This window comes from Hyla sarda, chromosome 4, assembly GCF_029499605.1.
Source record: "Hyla sarda isolate aHylSar1 chromosome 4, aHylSar1.hap1, whole genome shotgun sequence".
NCBI lineage: Eukaryota > Metazoa > Chordata > Amphibia > Anura > Hylidae > Hyla > Hyla sarda.
In genome coordinates, this window is record NC_079192.1 from 119,066,944 (window position 1) to 119,088,159 (window position 21,216).

Consider the following 21,216-nt stretch of genomic DNA (forward strand, 5'->3'; position numbering starts at 1 on the left):
AATTTAATCAACAGGTGGCAGAAAATTATAGAGATTTGTAAATTAATTAAGTCTATTTAAAAATCTTAATCCTTCCAGTACTTATCAGCTGCTGTATGCTCCAGAGGAAGTTGAGTTGTGTAGAGCACAGACAAGAACAAAGACAAACACTTGTGATATCATAATAGAACACAGCTTATAAATGAAGATACTGCGTGACTTTATTAACATAGATACCACTCAAAAGAAAAAAAGTTCACTATTGTATTGTGATATAATCACAGTATGACTTGGAAGATTATTCTGTCATTTGCACTTAAAGGAGTACTCCGGTGGGGAAAAAAAATGTTTTAAATCAACTGGTGCCAAAAAGTTAAACAGATTTGTAAATTATTTCTATTTAAAAATCTTAATCCTTCCAGTACTTATTAACTGCTATATGCTCCTAAGGAAGTTTTTTTCTTTTTTAATTTATTTTCAGCCTGACCACAGTGCTCTCTGCTGACACCTCTGTCCATGTCAGAAATTATTCAGAGCAGGAGAGGTTTGCTATGGGGATTTGCTCCTACTCTGGACAGTTCCTGACATGGACAGAGGTGTCAGCCGAGAGCACTATGGTCAGACAGAAAAAAACTTCACAACTTCCTTTGGAGCAAATGTAAATAGAAGAAATTTACAAATCTGTTTATCTTTCTGGAGCCAGTTGATTTGAAAACATTTGGAATACCCCTTTAAAGGGGTACTCCGGCGCTAAGACATCTTATCCCCTTTCCAAAGGATAGGGGATAAGATGCCTGATCAAGGGGATCCCTCCGTTGGGGACCCCCGTGTCCTTGCATGCAGCACCCTGTTATAATCAGTCCCCTATCACACCCCCTCCCATAGGCTTGCATTAAGGGGGTGGGGCGTGATGTCACACGGGGCGGGGCCATGATGTCACAATGCTACGGCCATCCGGCCAGTAATCAGACCCAGAGCGAACATGACTGATTATAACGGGGTGCTGCATGCAAGATCACGGGGGTCCCCAGCGGCGGGACCCCCGCGATCAGGCATCTTATCCCCTATCCTTTGGATAGGGGGTAAGATGTCTTAGCGCTGGAGTACCCCTTTAAGGCTGGGTTGACATATGTCCGGCATCCGGCATAGGTGAACTCGGCCTAAATCTTGACCCAACTGATGCCACAACTGATGTCATCAGTTGTATGGCATCCGGCGTCCATTGTTTCCATTGTATTCTCCTGTCCGGTGTGCCCAACCATCTGGCGTCAAAATTGTGACGCCGGATGATTGTGAACTGTCCCATTCAAATAAATGGGATCAGTTCTAACATCAGTTTCCCTCCGGTGCACGCCAGAGGAAAACTGTGCCGGACGCCTGATATATGTGAACCCAGCCTAACTATACAGATAGAGCAGTGCTAAGTTTGCTAGATATACCACAGCCGTTTTTCGTTATTGGGTACTGCATTACAGCATAGGAAAGAAGGTATTTCCAGTGCATCCTCTTAACATAAAGTGTTATCAGCATATACTGTGGTTCAATGAACAAACTTAGCACTGCTACATTTGTACTGTACGCATAAGAAGCGGATAATCTATTGAGCCTCCTCAGTTCCAGCGCAGGTCACGTCCACCTTTAGTTTGAGCCCTTATATAGGTATAGGTGCAGTATATATTGCATGTATGTAACCTCCCAAAGATTGGACACCCCAGGGGGCAGGAACTTGTCCCACTCATCTAAAATACTCCTACTCCCTTTTTGAAATCCCTCAGCCTGCAGTCTGCGACCCTGGACTTGTGCCTACCTTTGCAGGAGGGTCCAGCAGACACGGTAACCAGCAGGCATTTTCCAGGAGTTATCAAGGGGGGGGGAAAAAGTTAACAGGAGGAGTCTGGAAGTCAGTGCCTGCTAAACTTGGTCTGAATGTGAAAAAAAATTCTTTTCTTCACACTCACTTACAATACTCTACAGCCCCGCTGCTTCTCCTGCTGCTGCCTCAACTGCCTGCAAAGGACCTGACATAGTAGATACCATCAAAGGGGGATTTCGCATTGTAAAGGTGGAAGGCTGGGAACACATCTGGAGGCTGCTGAAGAAAAGATCCTCAAGAAGACAACTAACTCTCCTCCAAAGAAATTAAGACTCCAACAAGAAAGCCAAGAAAACAAAAGTTTTCTACCAGGTGTATGGGACATAGATATTCAAATACTGCACTGAATTTTTCAAGGTAACGCCAACTTTTATTGATTTTGTAATAAGTTTACGTGTTATAGGTAAAATTCACATATTAAGTTGTGCGAATTGTACTTAGATCAGTGTTTCCTAACCAGAGTGCCTCCAGCTGTTGCAAAACAGCAACTTCCAGCATGCCCGGACAACCGCCAACTTTTATTGATTTTGTAATAAGTTTACGTGTTATAGGTAAAATTCACATATTAAGTTGTGCGAATTGTACTTAGATCAGTGTTTCCCAACCAGAGTGCCTCCAGCTGTTGCTAAACTGCAACTTCCAGCATGCCCGGACAGCCGCCAACTTTTCTTGATTTTGCAATAAGTTTACGTGTTATAGGTAACACATTCACATATAAATCTGTGCGAATTGTACTTAGATTAGTGTTTCCCAACCAGAGTGCCTCCAGCTGTTGCTAAACTGCAACTTCCAGCATGCCCGGACAGTCGACAACTTTTATTGATTTTGCAATAAGTTTACGTGTTACAGGTAACACATTCACATATAAATCTGTGCAAATTGTACTTAGATCAGTGTTTCCCAACCAGAGTGCCTCCAGCTGTTGCAAAACTGCAACTTCCAGCATGCCGGGACAGCCGCCAACTTTTCTTGATTTTGTAATAAGTTTACGTGTTATAGGTAAAACATTCACATATAAATCTGTGCGAATTGTACTTAGATCAGTGCTTCCCAACCAGAGTGGCTCCAGCTGTTGCAAAACAGCAACTTCCAGCATGCCCGGACAGCCGACAACTTTTTTCATTTTGTAATAAGTTTACATATTATAGGTAACACATTCACATATAAAGTTGTGCGAATTGTACTTAGATCAGTGTTTCCTTACCAGAGTGCCTCCAGCTGTTGCCAAACTTCAACTTCCAGCATTCCCGGACAGCCGCCAACTTTTCGTGATTTTTATAGGTAACACATTCACATATAAAGTTGTGCGAATTGTACTTAGATTAGTGTTTCCCAACCAGAGTGCCTCCAGCTGTTGCAAAACTGCAACTTCCAGCATGCCCGGACAGCCGTTGGCTGTCCGGGCATGCTGGGAGTTGTAGTTTTACAACAGCTGGAGGCACCCTGGTTGGGAAACACTGACTTATATACTTAATAATATAAATGCCGATAAAAGGCAAATAAATGAATGAAATGACGGATTTCATAAAGGAAATCCATTGGGACACCTGGAGATGAAAGCCACGACTTTAAGCGGCTACCTCAATGGTCTATTCACTTGTACAGTATTCTGTGCAGAATTTCTGCTGCAGAATTCAATGTAAACTGAATGACTGTGCACAGCTTGAAATCCTGCGCATCAAATCTGCACAGAACACTGTACGTGGGAATAGACCCTAAGAAAAGAAAGTAGCAAATGACTAAATCTGACCATGGTCGCAAGGTCACTAACTTTGTTTGAAGTTTACAGTGATAGGGTTTCATTGTGTTGTCTTAGCCTTATCTGTGGTTTTACTTAGGACTGCAGGTCAAACGAGTAATAAAGCGATCTTAACTTACTGATGTAAACTACCTGCTGATGTAGGTTCATTGTATACGGAGTGCAAGCTCTGTTCTGTCATTCAATGTAATGTATGGTGAGAGGTGCGGAGCGCACGGTGAGCCAAGATACACAAACTGAGCTCTTGGACCATGTCCCTCTGCTGGCTCTTTTATTAATGACAACCTTTCATGGCTCACCAGAATAGGCTTCTATTTGATGGACACATCATAGCCTCAAAATTTCAGGTTCATTGTATATGTTGACAGTTTGAATAACTAATATACTTAGAATTCTTTTAATAAGGATTAGTAATCTCACGTGTCCACATAGGTATCAGTATGATCGATGGATGAAGCAACACATCTAGGTACCTAACGTTCCCACCTGGCATATTTGCTGCGTATTTGCTGCTGCGTATTTTATTTTCCCGTTGAGGTCAATGGGTAGGAAAATACGAAGCAGCAAATACGCAGCAGCAAATACGCAGCCAAATACGCCAAGTGGGAATGCACCCTATATCTCTGTAAAGGCTCCTTTCACACTACCGTCTTCGCCCGGTAGGGGACGTCCGAAGATCGCGGGAGAAAAAATTGTGCATGCGCCGTCTTTTTCTCCCTCTATGTTCGGCCGCAATAACGGGAGTTATAACAGACATTAGAGGAATCCCATTCAAGTGAACGGGATCCTCTTTGCCTGTTATAACTCCCGTTAAGCTCCGTTACAATAACGGACGTTAATGACAAAGTGGGGGGAAAAAGAGCCATTAATGTCCGTTTTGTAAGGAGCCTCTTCAGTAGTGTGGAAGAAGCCTACGACCACAGCAAGGTTTTCCTGCAGTCCTATGTAAGGCTGGGTTCACCTATATCCGGCATAGGTGAACTCAGCCTATAACTCTACATAACTGATGCAGCAACTGATGACAAGTTGTCATCAGTTGTATGGAATCTGGCATCCATTGTTTCTGGATGACGAAAAGGGGAACACAGCAAGCTGTCCAGTGCCCTCCGGCGTGTCCAATCATCAAGCGACAAAATTGAGACTCTGGATGATTGTGAACTGTCCCATTCAAATGAATGGGATCAGTTCTAGCATCAGTTTCCCTACAGTGTTTGCCGGAGGGAAACTGTGCCGGACAACTGATATATGTGATCCCAGCCTAACATCTCTCGTACATGGTCATTCATGATGACATTGGCAATTGACAAACATGACCCTACTACAGCTGACAATTTGGGTTCTGTTGTACCTTTATAGATCAATAGAGGCTGTTTGGTATTGCTAAAATAGTTCCAAATTATATATATATATATATATATATATATATATATATATATATATATATATAGCTAAATTCAATGCAGCACTCCAATAATAGTGAAAAATGGTGAATAATTAGAAAAATCATAATGTGTGAAAAAAGCTACATTTCGTCCCATTGCTGAGTCTTTCTCAAGCTATGTATATACATATATACATATATACCATATACTATATATATATATATATATATATATATATATATATATATATATATATTTATATATATATTATATAAACCACTATCTGGGAGAAAGGAAGAGAGAGAAATAGACATGGAAGGGCAGAATGAGACACCAACCCACACTTACTGATGACAGAAATAGGGGACAAATACTTGACTATTGGCTGATCTGAGCATAAATCTCCATTCAAGGTGGAGGGGGGAGAGAGTTTGTACAGGAAAGCTGGTAACATACTTATGACTGGTCTATCTGTCAAACTTTCCGCTTTCTTCCCTTAAACCACTATATTAAGGTTTCCTGTATTACCAGCGTTCCAGTTGAGGCTAAATAAGTTCAGCAGTGACTACTCAAAGCGGGCATTTCACATGGAAAATCAGGGAGTTGGGTTATTTTAAGATGATTTGGAAATAGGGTCGGAAAAAAGAAATAAATATTGAGGAATTGCTGCGCAGTGTAACTTGTCTTAAGAAGAAAGACTTGTCATGATGATAGTGAAGGAACACAGGTAAGGACTGTGTAAAAGTCCCATATGGTACTCTGACCAAGGAAGGCGCACTTCAATTGTATATTTATACACTGTTTAAGATCACAATGTCCTTGGTTGAAATAGGAGAAAAATAATTGCTGGAAAGGTAAGTAAATAAACAGAGAGACTGGTATAGATACATAGATGATAGACAGAAAGACAGAGAGGACAAAGAGATGACAGACAGACAGACAGACAGATAGACAGACAGACAGACAGACAGACAGACAGATAGATAGATAGATAGATAGGAGATATAGGAGATAGATATGATATAGATAGATATGAGATAGATAGATAGATAGATAGGAGATAGATAGATAGATAGATAGATAGATAGGGGATAGATAGATATATAGATAGATAGATAGATAGATAGATAAAAGATAGATAGATGATAGATAGATAGATAGATAGATAGTTAGATAATAGATATATAGGAGATAGATAGATAGATAGATAGATAGATAGATAGATAATAGATATATAGGAGATAGATAGATAATAGATATATAGGAGATAGATAGATAGATAGATAAGATAGAGAGATAGATAGATATGAGATAGATAGATGGATAGATAGATGATAGATAGGTAGATAGATTTGAGAGATAGATAGATAGAAAGATAGATAGATAGATAGATAGATAATAAAAAGAAACGGGCAGCACTACGGTGTGCAGGATGGTGCTCGCTGGTTGACTCGGTCCCAAGTCCCAGGTAAATATCAAAGGAAGGCAGCGGCACTCACAGAATGCAGGTGAATAGTGTGTGGCTTTATTCACAAAGCATCAAAATAGCGACGTTTCAGCCTTCTCACAAGGCCTTTGTCAAGATAGATAGATATGAGATAGATAGATAGATAGATAGATAGATAGATAGATAGAAGAGAGACAGATAGATAGGAGATAGATAGATAGATAGATAGATAGATAGATAGATAGGTAGATAGACAGGCAGATAGATAGATAGATAGATAGATAGACAGATAGATATGAGATAGATAGATAGATAGATAGATAGAAGAGAGATAGATAGATAGACAGACAGATAGATAGAAGATAGATAGATAGATAGATAGATATGAGAGAAATAGATAGATAGAAGAGAGACAGATAGATAGGAGATAGATAGATAGATAGACAGACAGATATATAGATATAAGAGAGATAGATAGATAGATAGATAGAAGAGAGATAGATAGATAGACAGACAGACAGATAGAAGATAGATAGATAGATAGATAGATAGAAGAGAGATAGATAGATAGATAGATAGATAGAAGAGAGATAGATATACCAAATGAATCAGTGCAGCACACAAGGTAAAAATAAAGTGTAAAGTGATGTGAATATACGAATACAATAGATTCAGCTTATAGAAACATAAAGTAATTATTTACGCGGCGTATCACTTTTTGTATCTGTAAGCTGAATCTATTGTATTTATATATTTATTTTTATAACTGTCTGACAAGTCACATAATATGGGTGTATATATACCCTGTAGCTGTCACTGATCTTTGTTAATGACAGTAGGAGACTATTGAAATGTACACTATGGAATGAATGTCACATTTGATTTTTCCACTGGTGTACTGTATTGATCTGTTTGGTATTACATTGGACCCAGGACATCAGTCATATCCACTTGCACCCTCAACTACCGGACTTTATTTAGTTGCATGGCTTTTCTGGACTGTTTGACTAGGTAGACATTTAGACAGACAGACAGATATGAGATAGGTAGATAGATAGATAGATAGATAGGTAGATAGATAGATAGATAGATAGATAGGAGATAGATAAAGGCAAAATCTACATTTCTATTCATAAGATATTATCTTCTGTTGCCTGCAGTTGGACTCTGCAGTCCTAGTATACTGCACCAGTGTGCTCACATGCTCCCCCTACAGGACATTTGAAGACAGACACTATTAGTGCAGCGAGTCTTATAAAAAATAAAAAAAAACATTGCCTGCAGTGGGATTTGTTCTTTTTTCTGTCCTATATAGCAGACACATTTTCACATTATACAAAATGCAGTCTGAGATCTGAGACAAGAATGAATAGATGTCTGAAAATGACATGTTAAGTGGCCATTGTGAGACACAGCCTTTGCACCATGGCAGAAATAGAGGACAGCAAACAGCTGATTCAAGTGGGCACATGAGCAACATATTCAATACATAAGAATGCACTGTTTAGTGAATAAAAATGGTTGAAATGTCCTAGTGACATGTCAAAAGTTTTGTTTGATTGATCAGATTCTGAACGCTCAGACCCTGCCTGATCAAAACTCTTGACATGTCTCTACAACACATCATCATTTTTGATCGACCATTTAAGCATATTATTGAGATGTGTGCCGGAAGGATCAATGAGGTAGAAGATACAATATGTATACGATAGACATCTGGCACACATCAGAAATGACGGGTGTCATAGTTATAATCCTATGGCATTATTTCCCCATCACGCTCAAACTGCTCTGACAGCTCGAGTGTAACAGCAGATATATGTACAGCAGGCTAAACCTGACATATAGGCTTTCAATCTAAAAAGAATATGTTAAGCAGCATCGCAACATAGGAAACTATTAATATATGAGGTTGTTACAGGTTGACTAATTTCTATATGTTTCCTTATGTACGTATTCAGCTCCTATTGAATACCACTAATACATGATGAGGATACAGGTTGGCTAATTTCTATCTGTTTCCTTACGTACATATAGCGCCTACTGAATACTACTACTCTTAAGTATATGATCACATTTTCTATACCTGACATACCAGTCCCAAAATTTTAAATAAAAATAAATAAATAAAAATTAAAAAAACTTTACAAGTATTTATTTAAAAGTAGCACTGCCCTCTATTTTGTTTCTATTACGTTTTCCTATGTTAACATCATTTTTTTTTGTTACCACAAGATGACGCCAGGCCCACTCCCTAGTTCTCCTCCCCCATCCTCCTCCCCACTAAACAAACCAGTCTCTGTGTCTCCAATGTCCAACTTCTCACCAGTAACAAAAGCTGTGTTCATCTAGCCTCTAGGACCACATAGTGTGCCAGCACTCCGCTACTGAGGGCCCATAGAAGCCAAGAAAAGTAAAGCTTGTTTAAATGTGAGAAAAGGGCGAGAGAGAGAGGCAAGGACAGAGAAAATCGCAGGCAGAAATGGGACGGTTATAAGGGGGAGGGAATGGGTTCATTGGAGCAAAGGAAACCGTACAAGTTTACCTTTGAGTAATCACTGACGGCTTGTGAGAGACAGAACAGTCTGTGTCCAGCGTATGACTCCTTCTCGGTCGCCTTCAATGGGCTTACAGTACTAACTGAAGACGTTTTTTTTCCACCCTATGAATGCTTTTATTTGATGATGAATCCATGTCACATACACGTCAGTTTAAACGTTTTGGGGTTTTTTTTCGAATTTTTTTTCTGCATGTTTTCCAGTAGGCTTTCCATATTTACTACCAATGCCCATTATAGGACTAAAATACATTAAGATCCTAAAACATTACTGGGGGAGATTTATCATTGCATCTAGAGCTTTTCTTTCTTAGGCCTGATGCACAAAATGTTGTATGCGCGTCTAAGCACTTTTTTTTTCACGACTTTTGTGGGTACGCATAAAGTACCAAACAGCCTTTCCAAAGCGACTTTCATTTTCCACTTTGCAGTGGTCCCAAATTTTTTGAAGTGCCAATGTCACCAAAAAAATAAGTCGTAAACCCCTCCAAAAAGTCGCAAACCTAAGCCAGGTCCAACGAGGCTTACAAAAATGCTTTTAGAGGGCACTTCAAAGTCTCACACAAAGTCGCAGAGGAGAGGAGGAAACATACAAAATGATGTCCAATTCGCAAAGAGGGAAAAGGCACCAATACTATACCCTTTTCGGAGTAATATAAAACTACACTACGGTGCACTGCCTGTAGTTACGTCTATTACACCTGCAATTTAAGGGTAGATCGGAAGGAGCTGTAGTGTCTGGAGGTGCTCTCGTATACAATTCAAAGTTATCATCTGTAGCAAACATTGAATGAAAGTAACGATGCACTCACACTTCGACTTCTGTATGGAGGCTGGAGGCTGTAGCTCAGTCCCGGTATTCCATGGCGGGGAGGTGAAGGTGTAACGAGGGGAGCCTCAGACGCCGGCCGGCGTCTGAGGCTCCCCTTGTTACACCTTCGCCTCCCCGCTGTCAGGATCCGGGTACTGTGAGGATACTGGTGGTGGATCCTCTGTGTCAGTGGGGTGATGACGTGGGCCATACCAGGGGAACGGAGTCTAAGGGGTTACTAGTATTCACCAGAGCCCGCCGCAAAGCGGGATGGACTTGCTGCGGCAGGTAACCCCCAGGTCGTTCCACCCGATAGCGACTCAACCCCGACTGATGGCTGAGATAGGCGCGGTACAAGGGATTAGGCAAGAGCAAGGTCGGACGTAGCAGAAGGTCAGGGCAGGCAGCAAGGATCGTAGTCAGGAGCAACGGCAGGAGGTCTGGAACACTGGCTTGGGACATACAAGGAACGCTTTCACTGGCACAAGGGCAACAAGATCCGGCAATGCTGGGAAGGGGAAGTGAGGTTATAAAGGCGTGGAGCAGGGGGGAGCTAATTACACTGATTGGGCCAGGCACCAATTAGTGGTGCACTGGCCCTTTAAATCTTAGAGAGCTGGCGCGCGCGCGCCCTAGGGAGCGGAGCCGCGCGCGCCAGGACGTGACAGCCGGGGACCGGGACAGGTAAGTGGATTGGGATGCGATCCGCGAGCGGGCGTGTCCCGCTATACGAATGGCATCCCCGTCGGCAATGTCAGTGCAGCGCTCCCGGTCAGCGGGTCTGACCGGGGCGCTGCAGAGAGGAGAACGCCGCGAGCGCTCCGGGGAGGAGCAGGGACCCGGAGCGCTCGGCATAACACCCGCCATGGAATACCGGGACTGAGCTACAGCCTCCATCCTCCATACAGAAGTCGAAGTGTGAGTGCATCGTTACTTTCATTCAATGTTTGCTACAGATGATGTTCTGAAGTGATTTGTTGTCTTTTGTTTATGTGCACCAAATGTATCAACCCACTTGATATTATAATAAATGTGTCGCACATAAGCAAAACAACTTCAAAACTCGCATCCCAAAGACAGCAATAATAAATGCCCCCCCCCCCACACACACACACACACACACTATGTTTTAATGTTACATAGTTACATACTTAGTACGGTCGAAAAAAGACATATGTCCATATATGTAATATATGTAATATAAACCTATGACTAAGCCGGGATGGGTAAGCGACCAATATCCTCCAGCTGTTGCAGCATGCCCAGACAGCCTTTGTTGCTTTAATGGGGTACTCCGGTGGAAATTAAATGTTTTAAAATCAACTGCCGCAAATCTTTCCTGCTCTGGACAGTTCCTGACAAGGACAGAGGTGTCAGCAGAGAGCACTGTGGTCAGACTGGAAAGAACTACACAACTTCCTCTGTAGTATACAGCAGCAGATAAGTACTGGAAGGATGAAGATTTTTATATAGAAATAATTTACAAATCTGTTTAACTTTCTGGCACCAGTTGATATGAAAACATTTTTTTCATATTTTTTTCTGGAGTACCCCTTTAAGGGCTGACTCTTATAGCCTTGATCAAATATAAAAGTAGAATTATAAATGATATAAAGAATGGGGTGTAACAGCAGACAATAATATTTTTTTTAGATATATTTTCATTTTGTCATTTGGAAAAATGAAATGATGAAAAAGCTATTACATATTAAGGAATGTAGACTGACATTTCTATCAGTAACATCATAAGATGCAACATAGTGAACCTTGGAGTTTATACTGACAATCTATTCTGCCTTAAATGACTTGAATCAGGTCCTATTCGCTCTCCTGACATTTCTGATCATCTCATTTTGGAACTCTGTGCCGTGCTATTAACCCCTTATTTCTCTTGGAAATGTAAAGTAAATTGAAAACTGGGTGTTACCATTCTCCTTCTCTAAAGGGGTGTGTCCCTACACTGTTTGATTTTGGCATATCATGTTCAATACTTTTGTGTCAAAGAAGAAAAAATCATCTTTAGCTGTGATACCTTTCTTGGCCAACCAGAAATATAACATTTGGAAGCTTTCAGAGCACAGGGTTACCCTTCCATACACATTTAATGGACTAGTAACACTTATCTGTGATTGTTTCATATTATTAGACAATCACAGTAAAGTATATAAAAGTTGTTCTTTCACATAGTGGGAAGTTTTCTTCACACCGGGCTTTTGCAGTAAAACTCATTAAGAGATTTATTAAAGAAAATGTGGCCTCCTTCTGTCACTGTGTGTACTTGACTATGGGAGACATGCTGTTTTATGTACCTGAGCTGTTTCAGACACAATATGCCTCCCACAAATTTGAAAAGTTTAAAAAAAAATAGATAAGTGTGGCTAAGATGTCAAAAATGTTGAAATCCTATGTTCTGAATGTTGGGCTCAAAAGATTAAAGGGGAATTCCAGCCAAAGACATCTTATCTTATGCGGCTGAGACCCCCCACGATCCCCGTGCAGCACCTGCATTCTATAACGGGCTGCTGCTCCGGTATCGGAAACCTCTGTGTTTCCGGGACATGAGACGCAACGTCACACCATGCCCGCTCCATACATGTCTATGGGAGGGGGTTTGACACAACTGGAGCAGCAGCCTTGCATAGAATGCGGGTGCTGCATGAAGATCGCGGGGGGTCCCAGCAGCACCCCCCAATAAGACATCATACCCCCTATCCTTTGGATAGGGGATAAGATGTCTATGACTGGAATACCCCTTTAATCTGTCCAAGATAAAAACTTTCAGATATGAAAGTTGAACTGTGATTGGTTGTTATGGGCAAAATACTCCAGTTTTTGTTTTCAACAGGTTAATAAATCTGAGTCTTAGTGTATATATACCATGTGGCTACATAGAGGAAGATACATTTGTCTCTAAGGTCTAGCCTGTTGCACCAGTTTTTAATTAACTCATACCAAAAGCATGTGAATGTCTTCCTTCCTTTCTTTCTTTCTTTCTTTCTTTCTCTCTTCTTTCTTTCTTTCCTTCCTACCTTCCCTAACCTTCTAAAGATATTTTTTTTTTATATTTTTGGAAAAACCTTGGTAAGTGGTCATTGGGGTGGCTCCCAGTCCCACTCCTAGAAAAGGATATGTCACTTAAGGCTGACGGGAAGGGGCTAACTGTGGGGACCACCTACTTTAATTACTTACCCAGATCCCAAGCTTTTTAAGGCTAGGATATCTCTGAAATGCCCAAATGTTTCAGAGAAAATTATTGGGGGAGATTTATCAAAACGTCCAGAAGAAAAGTTGACTAAAACTATTAAGACTGGATATCTAGGATAACTCCATAGTTGGCTATTTTGTGTGTACATGCTGAATATATTCAGGGACAATCCAGAAGGGGAATCTTTTGTGAATAAAAGTTTCTCTGAAAATGTTTTGCCCCTGGCATGTTTTTAAAGAGTACCTGTCATCAAACCATATTTTCAAAACTAACACAGATTATATTCCCTAACTACTCGTAACACCCCTCCTGCCCTTAAATTTTTTTTTGAGCTTTAAAAAGCTGTGTATCATATATTTCCACTTGCTCACTTTTTATGAGCTCCCCGCAGGAGAAAGTAGGCGTTCCCCAGCAGGCGCAACGTCACTCAAGCCTGTGTTAGCTGTGAATCACCATGTCTCGCACGCACTTCCTGAGTTTGGTCTCCTGTCAAGCCGGGGGAAACCAAACTAACTGTGTGACTTGCAGCGGGAAACAGAACAGAGCCACCTAGTGGTCGTTTTTTCAATCACGTTAAAAACATAAAGGTTGAGAATTGTAACAGCAAGTAAATAGCAAAGTGCCTTAAAAATACATAAGGACCAATATATTAAAAGTTTAGTTTGGTGACAGGTACTCTTTAAATGCTTACCTATGAACATTCAGGTAAACATGGATGTTTTATCAATACAGTGACATCCGATAACTTGTAGAGACTGAATGATGATATGTACCCCAAACATCCAACCTGCAGTTTACTATTGGCCTTTATTGCATTTGTTCTCTCTTAATCATTATAATGATGTTGGCAACTGCTCGTAATTAGGGCTTATAGTAAATAATGCATGTTAGATAACTGTGCTAAGTAATAGATTGGACAGGAGGTTGTATCTGCTGGGAAAAAAAAATTGTACTTTTCCCCAATTCAATCCAACTAAAATAAAATAATCTTAGAAAATAATAACCTTCACACCAGGAGTAAAGGTCATACTCAGTTTTATGTCTGCATGCCATGCTTCATCTACATCATCTATATGTCTTCATGAAGGTTTACATTAATTTTACTCAAGACCCTTCAACAACCAGGATTAGATTCACTCTGTTGAAAATAATAGCAAGATATCTATCACCCTACATTGGGTTAACACAGTACATACTTTTAAGGTTCTTGCGTTTGAAATAGAATGAAACACAGCAAGAGGGAACTCTATCTAATGTTACCATAGCATTACGCTCCGCATAATTTTTGTGTTTTTTTACGTATTATCCAAAATATGTTCATAAATATTCCTAATGTAAATAACAAGTTGTTCTGAAAGGTAATAGATTACTCAGTTTTATGAGCTATTTGTTTGACATTATAAAGGTATGTTTAGTTTTGCAACTAGTTTTATTTTATTTCCTTTCCATTTCATGTACAAAAAAACTACTTTGTTTTTAGTCCCGAACATCTGTTTTATGTTTGCAGCTCCTATGCAGAACTATGTGTCTTCATAATCGCAACCGTGTATCTTATGATCTTCCAGTCATTTCCTTATCAAAAGGATAGGGGATAAGATGTCTGATCGCAGCACCCAGCATTCGTTTAGAGTGTCAGGTGCAGCACCGGAGGCTCGTTATGTCATGACCACGCCCCGCTCGTGACATCATGGCCACACCCCCTTAATGCAAGTCTATGAGAGGGGGCGTGACGGCCATCCCGCTCCCTCCCATAGACTTGCATTGAGGGGGTGCGGGCCTTGGCGTCACGAGCAGGGCGCGGCCATGACATTACGAGCCTCTGGTGCTGAAGCCGACACTCTAAACGAATGCTGAGTGCTGCGATCAGACATCTTATCCCCTATCCTTTCGATAAGGAATAAGATGTCTAGGGGTGGAGTACCCCTTTAAACCCCGTGCATTATGGATAGCAAACTGTCTAGATGCTTTACATTGATTCAGCATGACCTTAGCTACTCGACAGAATGGAACTACATTTGTAGCAAGGAGGTGAGATAGTAGGATCATCTCTCTGTGTCAACTGTAAAATACTGACTCATGTTACAGCATACTTATTAGAACACTCTTAGTCATGACCATTGTGTGGCCTGAATCAATATTCATTTTAAGGGGTCATCATACAGTATATCCATTGGGACACTTTGATTTCCTGTCAACTAGTAGACGCCTTCCTTATTATTTTTATGCATTTTTGTTAATATTTATTCAGCTCAGAAACTGTCTGCCTCATCTGTGTATAGGACATAAGTATATTTCCACTAACTGGGTTCCTTAGATACAAAAAAAAAAAAAAAAAAATGAATTCCTTCCTATTTCAGAGTAAATACATAGGATAAAAAGGACAAGTATGATTACACTCCAGAATATTCCAATCTAGAATACTGAGCGTTCTGTATGTTTTTCTTTGGCAGCATGTCTGCACTAAAATGGTTTCATTTATACTGAAGGATCTGTATTTACGCTCAGTCTCAAATTAATGCAGGAAGGGAAGTGTTGGAATGCCAGTATTGCGATGGAAAGACCAATGTCTGAATGAATAGAGAAAGCCTGCGGAAAAGGGAGAACTGACCAGCTTTACCAATGAGAACGTTTTCAGATTAACCCTTCATTCCACCATCTCCAATCCTTGTGTAAATTTCGAAACAAAATGCTAAGCCAATATTTATGAGGCCAAATACAAATAGGGACCAGTTTAGTGACTATGGCGTTAGTAATTCTGAGTAACACAGGGATTATGTGTACAGGTATTTGTTATTTGTTGACATATGAAAGACATTTTTGAAGGAAATTAGAACAAGTCTATTTTGGCTGGCACCCAAAGTCTCAATTAATGTTTAGAGGTCAGGCATCAATGAGCCATAGTTTTGGAGTCTTAGATGTCAGCCTGTTTTCTTGAACCTTTATAGTATGTTCACACATGATGTTTTTGGACTATTGTATTGTCATTTGTTTGACAACAAAACTTCCTGTAACAAAATGTAACAAGAAAAAGCAGAAGTGCATAAAGAGCGTCTCTGGTAAACTAAAAGTAGGTGTGACTGCTTATTATTTTTGGGAAACATAATTCAGGGCTGTTTTTTAGTAGAAGATTACAATATTTTATACTTCTGGGGGGGGGGGGGGGGAGGGGGCTCAACATGCCATTCATAGTAAAGTAGGGCACTATGGAGAGTATCCTAAATACTGTATTTGCTGCAAATACAGAAATAAGTTTTTATTAGTATAAAAATCTAAACAAAGACATATATGTAAAAGATATTTAGACCACAACATGATGGAGCAGACATGCTGCCCCTCTGGAGACATACATTCTATATGGAAATTGTAAATTGTAAACACATTAAGCGCACAAAACCTTAGTCTTTATTGGAAAACTTCATTAAAATACAGGTGGAAACATCGTGAGGATAAAAGCACAGACGAAATGCCCGACACACATTCCATGACTAAGACTTGTTAACAAGTCAAAACGCGCCGGGAGTTTCATTTGTGCTTTTATCCTCACGATGTATCCACTTGTATTTTAATGAAGTTTTCCACTAAAGACTAGGATTTTACCTTCCATTGGGAGCTGGAAATCCATAGTTTCTCCTTGTTGATATTTGAACCCAGCCTAACAAATGCCAGACCAATGGTCACCCAGATGTAATATCAACAGACATTTCCTTTACAGGGACCCCAAGCCTAATGCAACCTTCCCTGGGGATTACTATCAGGTGTTTTTGCATATTCTTCTTTTAGGCTGGGTTCACATACATCAGTTGTCCGGCATAAATTCCCTCTGGCGTGTACCAGAGGAAAACTGATGCCAGAACTGTTTCCATTGACTATCCTGATTCTTTACTTAGTTTTAATTGTCTTTATGTTTAAAGTGCAAACTATCGGCATGTCCTAGGGACTTGACAAAAGTTTTTATCAGTTGGGGGTCTGAGTGTTTAGACCCCAACTGATCACTAGAAGGAGAAAGAAGAGAAGCACACCACTTCACTTCTCTCCCTGCTCTCTATGTTAGAATGACTGACCTATAAGACTTGCATTATGAGACCATTTCAGTCACATGACACAGACAGAAGAGAACATGCTAAGCATGCATTTATCCTCACTTGTTCTAGTATTCGGTTGGGGTCTCCTACATACTATTATAATCACTGCTGCTTATGTGCGAGAAGAATCAGGCTGTGGGATTAAGATCCTGGACATGTGTATTCATCTGCACTAAACACATTAGTACACATTCTGTTAGTGAATCGAAATACCAGGGGGCAAAATAACAAGTATATAGTCCATGAATATATAGATTTAACCTTTTTCTGTGGATTTTGACTAAAGCTGAGCAAATTTTAGAAAAATTAGATTCGGCCGATTCGCCGAATTTTCCCCAAAAATCGCTATTAAAACGGCTATTTATGGCCTACAGAGAGCCTCAATACACTTTGCCTTGCTGTAACCTGCCTAGGGAGTGTTCTAGGTTAGTAAAATCATACTGTTATTCAGTATGACATGCAGATCAGAGGCATCGCTATTAGAATCACTGTCACAGAGGGGCACAATGACAGAGCCTGGAGGTGGCATCAGTATGAGGAGACCATATGGTGGCTGAGTGACACAGCGTGGAGGTGGCAGCAGCATGTGGAGACCATATAGTGGCTGAATGACACAGAGTGAAGGTGGCAGCAGCATGAGGAGACCATATAGTGGCTGAATGAAAGCCTGGAGCTGGGGGCAGCATGAGGAGACCATATAGTGGCTGAATGACACAGCCTGGAGTTGGTGGCAACATGAGGAGACCATATAGTGGCTGAATGACCCAGCATGGAGGTGGCGACAGCATGAGGAGACCAGATAGTGGCTGAATGACAAAGCCTGGAAATGGCAGCAGCATGAGGAGACCATATCGTGGCTGAATGGCACAGCGTGGAAGTGGCGGCAGCATGAGGAGATCATATAGTGGCTGAATGACACAGCATGGAGGTGGCAGCAGCATGAGGAGACCATATAGTGCCTGAATAACACAGTGTGGAGGTGGCGGCAGCATGAGGAGACCATAAAGTGGCTGAATGGCACAGCATGGAGGTGGCGGCAGCACGAGGAGAACATATAGTGGCTGAATATGCTTAGGATAAAATATATGGACCAAAAACCCTGGGAAATGGCAGTTTTTGTATGGGGAAATAGGGAGAGATTCCTGTGTGGGGCTGCCCAATTTCCTTGCCAAGAAGGAAATTAATAATGCGAGAGTAAAGCCTTACAGGGGAAGTTTTTACCCCCACCAGTTACAATGGTCCGTAAGTTGTTCCCTTCCACCTTTTTAGAGGTCTTTGCATCACATCGATACTTGGTTGTGTAGGTGGCACATGGTGTTTTTTGCATACCTTTCCTTTTGTTTGATTTCAAAAAACATTTTGGGTACATATATTTCATCCTAAGAATATTATTAAAAGTAAAGTTTTACGTAATGCATATCCTCAATACTTACTTGTGGTCTAATGCGGAGGAATGTGTCTTAAATCTATTTGGCACTATCCATGTTTGTGAAGTGTTGGTGTGGCACCATGGTCAATCTATTCTGATTCATCAGGCATTGATGGGTGGAAATCCTGGCTGATCCATGCCTGATTCATCTTGACAAAGGTCAGTTTCTCACATTTTTCGTGGACAGACGAGTTCTCCTTGGGGTGACTATGGCACCCGCCGCACTAAACACCCGCTCTGATACCATACTACTGGCCGGGCAGGACAGCTTTTCCAGGGTAAACTCTGATAATTGCGGTCACAAATCAAGTTTGACTGCCCAGAAGTCCAGCGGATTTTCAAGGTGTGTTGGCATGTTAATTGTCAAGGTATACCACCACCTGCTGGTTCAGGTCCTACTCCAGTTCTACCTGCTGCTGATGTGTTGCTTCACTATGCGGGTGAAGAAAGCTACTCATCAGCGACTATAGACTCAAGCTGCTGCTGATGGAGCTGGTACTGCTCCTGCCACCCTTCCCCAGCAGCCATGGCAGTGGAAGGTGAGCACAGAGGGCCCCCAGAGTCAGACCTGCGAAAGGATGGACAATAACGCAGATAAGCATTGGCCAGCTGACTACGCAGAATGTCTCTGTAGTAGGTCAGTTTGTCCTCCCTCTCAGTGGGTGTAAAAAAGACACCCATTTTGTGCCAGTAGCTAGGGTCCAATAAGGTGGAGAGACAGAAGTCATCCCGCTGTTGAATGGTGACAATTCAGCGGTCACGACGCAAGCAAGTAAGCATGCATCATGCCATTTGTGCAAGTGACTAGGAGGGCCTCTCTGCCTCCATCTCCACTGCATACTGCCACGGTGTGTCTGGGTCCTCTGTCTCACCTTCCTCATAACCCTTGAGATCCTCTGGCTGCTCCTGCTCCTCCTCTCCTGTCAGATGACTAGAAAAACTGCCCATCTCACAAAACGTAAACTGTGCTCCACTGTGCCCCTTCCCCTCCTCTTCCTCCTGCAGTTCAGCCCCCACAGGGCTCATGTGGCCGTGAGATGTAGGCACCACGTCTCCAGTGCCCTGACCAGCCATCATTTCCAACACGTGTTGTAGTAAATGAAGCAGTAGAATGATGTTGTTCATCCCGTAATCCTGGGGACTGACTTAAAAGGTGGCTTCCTCAAAGGGCCTGAGCAAATGGCAGGTGTCCCTTATGAGCTGCCACTGGTTGACATTGAAGTTACACAGGGGAGTACCACTATCCGCTTGGATCATCAAGAAATCGGTGATGGCTATCTGTTCGTATAGTCGGTCCAACATATGGAGGGTGGAATTCCATAGTGTGGAAAAGTTGCAAATCAGACTATGTTGGGGAATACCATTCTGACACTACAGCTCAAGGAGGGTGGGCTTTGCAGTGTACGAGTGGCTGCAGTGCATGCAAAGTTGCCTTCCCATTGTTAGGATGTCTTGCAGTTGGGGGGAACACTTCAGGAACCGCTTGACAACCTGAATGAACATGTGTGCCATGCAGGGCACATGTCTCAAGCTTCCTTGTTGCTAGATAAGATGTTCTTCCCGTTGTCGGTCACCATTGTTCCCATTTCCAGTTTTTGTGCAGTAAGCCATGATTTGATTTCTTGAGGAATGACTTTTAGCAGTTCCTCCCCTGTGTGACTTTGTTCACCAAGGAAATCCATGTGTAGAACAGCGTGACACCGCCTTGACCTGCACACATGGTATGCTGGAGGGGCACTGAGACTTGTCCGTGCAGTGGAGGCTGAAGACACGGTGTAGGATGAGGAGGCGGTGTCTCATAATGTCACAGGACCAACGGCCTGAGAGCGTGGAGGCGGAAGCGGCTTGACCTGTCCAAGTTGCTGTTGTGGCTATGCAGGAACCACATTTACCCAGTGGGCCGTAAAGGACATGTATTGTCCCTGACGGTAGTTACAGCTCCACATGATGGCACTGCCATGCACTTTGGTAAACACCTACAGGCTCAAGGACTGGCCCACCTTCTGTTCCACAAAAATGCTTTTCTGTCCAAGACACACTCCGGTCTGTCCCTCTCTCTCTGTAATAGAATGATGATGTGACTGGCCGCAAGATGGGTGCTGATTATATAGGGCGATTACATCACAGGGGTGGCTGGCTGCTGATAGGCTGCATGCTGCATGTGATTCAGGGTCATCCTGCCAACCCTTGTTCCTGCCTTCCCAGGATTCCTTGCCCCATGTCCTCACATGTGGATCCACCATTTTAGATGCCTTGGAGCCTGAACCGCACTAAATGGAGTTTAATGAAGCGATTTTCCTGAAATTTGTAAGGATCTGGACTATGGGATACCTGGGCACCCTCTTATGATCGCTGGCGTGGATTGGCCTTGTTGATAAGTATACCCAGTGTGTGCCATTACACACCTGGACCCTTTGATGTCTGTGCAGTAACCAATGCTTTTTGTGCATTTACTATACCAATCTAGTTTATGCACAAATGTGACACTTGGGGTTGGTTTTGCTACAACAGCAGTGTCATCATATATCTGATAACCGTACACACTCATCTGATTACTTGTATTTTATTTTTTATTATTATAATGTTGACTTTGTGATATGGTACTAGAGATACTGGTTGCCATTGGTGGATCATTGCATTGGTGCTACCTATACGGTTCTGACTGATCTGGGTATTATCACTTGCATTGGGC

General features: G+C 41.7%; 1 protein-coding gene across 2 annotated transcripts in view; it reads left to right on the forward strand.

Moving 5' to 3' along the window:
* Positions 1 to 1,798: 1,798 nt before the first annotated feature.
* Positions 1,799 to 21,216, forward strand: part of ACAN (aggrecan) — a 108,880-nt gene continuing 89,462 nt past the window's right edge. For both annotated transcript variants that reach the window (XM_056571913.1, XM_056571915.1), the window contains exon 1: positions 1,799 to 2,209. The gene's annotated coding sequence lies outside the window, so the exon portion shown is untranslated. The remainder of the gene's footprint in view (positions 2,210 to 21,216) is intronic.